This window comes from Sapajus apella, unplaced genomic scaffold (genome assembly GCF_009761245.1).
Source record: "Sapajus apella isolate SASKATOON/1434 unplaced genomic scaffold, GSC_monkey_1.0 scaffold2, whole genome shotgun sequence".
NCBI classification, from domain to species: domain Eukaryota; kingdom Metazoa; phylum Chordata; class Mammalia; order Primates; family Cebidae; genus Sapajus; species Sapajus apella.
Genome location: NW_022436942.1, coordinates 52,240,083 through 52,245,692, shown reverse-complemented (window position 1 = coordinate 52,245,692; position 5,610 = coordinate 52,240,083).

The window sequence follows — 5,610 nt, the reverse complement described above, 5'->3', positions numbered from 1 at the left end:
GCAACTTCTGCCTCCTGGGTTCAAGTGATTCTGCTTCCTCAGCCTCCCAAGTAGCTGGGACTACAAGCACACACCACCACACCCAGCTAATTTCTGTATTTTCAGTAGAGATAGGGTTTCACCATGTTGGCCAGGATGGTCTTGGTCTATTGACTTCATGATCCGCCTGCCTTGGCCTCCCAAAGTGCTGGGTTTACAGGTGTGAGCCACTGCGCCCAGCCATATACTAATTTAAAACTCCAACAATTCTAGAAATTTGAAGCATTATACCATAAGACTTTAGTGATTGTTAATACCAGGACTATTATATTTTATTAATAATTGATAGCAACAAGTTTCTATTGAGCATTGATTACATGCTATGATCAGCTAGGGATAACCCAGTGAAAGAGAGAGATGCTTTTAGTCTTCATGGAACTTAGAATCCAGTGAAGAAAACACACTTAAGGAAACAAAACAAAAGTAATAATTACAAATTGCTATAAGTGCAATGAAGGAAAAGTGCTTTAATAAGATAAACTGGTCCAGGGGCTGGGAGAGGGGAGTTGGTTCTAATTGAGTCTTCAGAGAAAGCCTCTCTGAGAAGATGACCTTTCTCCTAGTTTTTTTCCAAAGACTTGGCAGGAGTTATAGAACTGCACTACACACGTTTAAAAGATGCCAGGCGCAGTGGCTCACGCCTGTAATCTCAGCACTTTGGGAGGCCAAGGCAGGTGAATTACTTCAGGCTAGGAATTGAGACCAGCCATGGCCAAGACAGCCAATCCCCATCTCTACTAAAAATACAAAAATTAGCCCACCATGATGGCACACCCCTGTGATCCCAGCTACTCAGGAGGCCGAGGCAGGAGAATTGCTTGAACCTGGGAGGTGGAGGTTGCAATGAGCCAAGATCATGCCACTGCACTCCAGCCTGGGCAACAGAGAGAGAGTCTGTCTCAAAAAAATAAATTAATGAATAAATAAATAACAGCAGGAATTTTTAAGGAATTTAAGATATTAGGACACAAAAAAGTATAAGGACATGTTAAAAAAAGTTCTTAGTTTCCTGGCACTCACAGTAAAAAGACAACATCATTCATGTTGCAGAGTTCTCATCTCTCAAAGAAAGAAAATATACTGAGTCACCTGAAGGGACTAGTATTTCTCTGGTACTGGTTTCAAGTAGGAATTTATCATATGATTCTTTCTATAAGGAACATCAGATAAGTTAACAAGCTGTTATTTTCTTGTGTTATTTTGCAAAAGATACTAAGATGTTCTGCAAATGACATTTCTGGAGGTAGCCCAATATAAAGCACAAGCTCATGCAGTCCAGGTAGTGACTTTCTGGTGATGTAACTACATCCAAGGACTGAAAGAAACTAGTAAATGAATGCCACTTAGATTCTCTCAAGTACTAGGTAACAACTCCGGATTTTGGTGTTCTGAATAGCAAAATTTAATAGCTGAAATCTCTGTTGAATACTGGGCTGACATTGCATATCATTGATGGAAGAGAAATACATACAGTTCAGATAGCAGACATGAAGGGGACTGATTTAACATTTTGTGGCGAGCAATTTAATAGCTAACCTTCCATTCTCATTCAAGCAAAGTGACATAGAAGCAGGCTGCACTGATACCAGGGAAGAGGGCCAAGATGTTTCTCAATGAGCAACAAAGTAAGTTTGAACCTGTTTCAGAAGATGGCCAAGTATTTGGAGATCACAGAACTTGGCATCATCAAGCATAAAGAAATTATTCTGACAACCTCCTGCACACCCAAAAAATCCCTGAGTATTTTATTTGGCCATATTGACCACAAAAGGACTTCACCATGGACCCTACTGAGAATTTCTTTCCAATCAGAATTACATCATCACAGGTCTGCCAGGATGATTTCTCAGTAAATGTCCCAAGTAGTTGAATGAACAAAGCTTTTATCTGGGGTTATTTAATAAAGTTCGTTTAAAAACTTAACAATGACTGCTAAATATAACTATTTTTGTTTCTGCATAATTAATGCTGGCTGTTCTTTCTGACAATAAGCCATCAAGAGCTCCTGCTGTATCTTAATAAAGCAAATACAACCATTGGCCTAGAAGAGGGAGCTTCCCTTCCCTCCCATTTTTGCTGATAAGTGGGCATGCATCCAATCCACATACTAGCTAGACAGGAAGCATAGCACGTTGAACAAATAGTGGATTTTTTTTTTCTTAGAGACATGATCTCACTATATTGCACAGACTGGTCTTGAAATCCTGGGTTAAATGATTCTCACGCCTTGGCCTCCCAAAATGCTAGGATTACAGATGTGAGTCACCTCACCTAGTCGAAATAGTGGCTATTAATGTGAAAGTGGATACTGTGTTTGATTTAACAGGCAAAAAAATTAAGCCATTAAAAAATGTCATTGTCCCTTCTCCTATAATTATGGGAATATGAATGCTGGGATGCCCGGAGTACCACTTGGCTAGCAATAAAATATGGGCTGAAATATGCTTCTCTTTACTCAGAGAAGCCTACCCATTGTCAAGAAGTGGAAGGGAGGGGAAAAGACAGAAGTAATTATAGATTGTGGCCTACCTCACCAAATCCATTTGGCACAAATGGGTTTCTCTTAGTGGCCTAAGAATATCAGATGTGTGGAAGGAAAAGGAAACATACTATCTGATATGGCTTAGATCAGTGTCCCTGCCCAAATCTCATGTCAAACTGTAATACCCAATGTTGTAGGTGGAGCCTGTGAGGAAGTGATTGGATCGTTGGGGTGGAATTTTCCCATATTGCTGTTCTCATGATAGTGAATGAGTTCTCATGAGATTTGGTTGTTTAAAAGTGTGTGGCACCTATCCCGGACCCCTTGCTTCTGCTCGGGCCACATAAGGTGTGCCTCTTTCCCCTCTGCCTTCTGCCATGATTGTGTAAGTTTCCTGAGGCCTCCCCAGAAGACAAGCAGATGCCAGAATCATGCTTCCTTAACAGCCTTCACAACTGTGAGCCAATTAAACCTCTTTTCTTTATGTTACAAAGTGTCAGGTATTTTTTTTTTTTTTTGAGATGGAGTTCCACTCTTGTTCCCCAGGCTGGAGTGCAGTCGTGTGATTTTGGCTCACTGCAACCTCCGCCTACTGGGTTCAAGAGATTCTCTTGCCTCAGCCACCTGAGTAACTGGGATTACAGGCATGTGCCACCACGCCTAATTAATTTTGTATTTTTAGTACAGACAGGGTTTCTCCATGTTGGTCAGGCTGATCTTGAACTCCCAACCTCAGGTGATCCGCCCTCCTTGGCCTCCCAATGTGCTGGGATTATAGGCGTGAGCCACTGCACCCGGCTCAGGTATTTCTTTTTTTTTTTTTGAGACGGAGTTTCACTCATGTTACCCAGGCTGGAGTACAATGGCGCGATCTCGGCTCACTGCAACCTCCGCCTCCTGGGTTCAGGCAATTCTCCTGCCTCAGCCTCCTGAGTAGCTGGGATTACAGGCACGCACCACCATGCCCAGCTAATTTTTTGTAGTTTTTAGTAGAGACGGGGTTTCACCATGTTGACCAGGATGGTCTCGATCTCTTGACCTCGTGATCCACCCACCTTGGCCTCCCAAAGTGCTGGGATTACAGGCTTGAGCCACCGCGCCCGCCCCGGCTCAGGTATTTCTTTATAGCAGTGCAGGAACTCCTAGTGGCCCAAAAACAACACATACCTGGAAGGAAAAGGAAACATAGCATCCTTGAAGCTTTTGAGTGGTTTGTACTCCCTCCCTAATTAAGACGGTTTTTTTTTTTCCTTAGGGCAGAAAATTAATTTTTCACTTTTTAGTCTCTACCCAAATCATCTGGTACTATGCACACAGCATGTGCTGAGTAAATGTTTGACCAACAGCATGACTGTGCAGTTGGCTTCCTCTTACATACAGTGCCTAGCAGTAGGCACTAAAAAATGTGTTTCAAAGAATAACTAATGTATTACAGACTTATTTTTGATCCCCATTCATATATAGTAGAGAATATGAAAAGGTCAGAATTTCCTATCAATTTATTTCCATGTGGCTAATTCTATAAGGATTATATTTTATTACTATAAGCTTTTGTTATGAGTCATAGATACTTGAACATTGAAGAATATAGCAGGAACCTCTTCTCTTTTTTAACTCCCATTGTTGAGAAGTGGGAGTGTGCTCTTTTCCCTAACCACTCTCATCCAGCCCATTCCATTTAATATTATCTAAAGGCAAAAATCTCCCAAATGTTTAGCTCTGACCTCATGTATCTAGTTGTCTACTTGACATCTCCACTGGAGTTCAATGGGAACCTCAAACTTAATCTTTCCAAAACCAGACTCCTGACCATCTCACCCCGAATTAACTCCATTCAGCCTGCTCCACTTCTGTAAATGGTACCACCATCCACTCAAGCCAAAGGCTGCAGGACTCATTCTTAATTCTTCTCTGTCCCTCACACCTACTGTCCAACCCATCAATAAGTACTGTTGCTCTTCCTTGATAACATCCTCTAATCCATTTGCCTCTCTCCATCCTAACCACCACTGCTCTCTTCTAAATCATATCTTGCTTGGACCCGAGAACTTTGCTTCATCTTTTCATCCATAGAGAGGCCTTCCCTGAACACCCAATCTAAAATTACTCCCCAGAGGCTAACACATTGCCTTGTTTCATGCTTTTCTTAGCATTTATAACCACCAGTTAATTTCCTTATTTTTTTTTAATTGGGAAGGAGGACATTTTCTGTCGCTCCCCATTAAAGTGCATGTCCATAAAAGCAGGGATCCTTAATGTCTTCTTTGCTGCTATATTTCCAGTGTTCATAAAAGAGCTTGACACATAATAGGTGCTCAATAAATAGTCATTGAATTAAGAAATTGATGAATCAATTAGTGAATAAGCCTAAGGTGTACTTAAACATGAAAGATGAGCAGAATGCAGAACAACACAGATTTTTATGTAAGTAGCAGATACATTGAGACCAAATTTAAATTATCCAATTTCCTTTGACAGGTCTCACGCTAATATTTTTTAGCTAACAATTGTTGAACACTTATTACATGCCAGTAACTGGACATTTTTTGCACATATTAGTTCATTGAATTTCATTCCATCCTTGTACTGCCCTATAAAGTAACTGCAACTAGCTGAGTGGCAAAGCCAGGATTCAAATAAAAGTCTGGCTTCTTCCAGAGTCCCAAACTCTTTACTACCATATTATTACGAATGTTCCTTTCAGATTGGCCAGATTCCCTAGAACACTCATCCAGCAAAGTAAGGTCGGGGCAGCTTAGTCTCAACTTAGCAGCCCATGGCTCTCCCCTAAAAGGTCGCAGCATTTGTGTTGTTTCCTTTGAGAGCACATGGAGGAGATCAAAGCTTGGCTATATAAGACCATTCTTCTTATGATGCATATCCTGTGAGCACAGCCAAACATTAGCCAAAACAGCATTTCTTCAGTTAGTTAATAAATAAATACCTGAGTGTTCTGCTGAACCTGTACAATGATTATTACACATTTTCTAAGATTCAGACCTCCAAAGTTAATACTTAAAAAAATTTTCTTTTTACATACAGAAGGATTGGGTTCTTGTAAGGATCAAGTGAGCTAGTGCCTATGATAT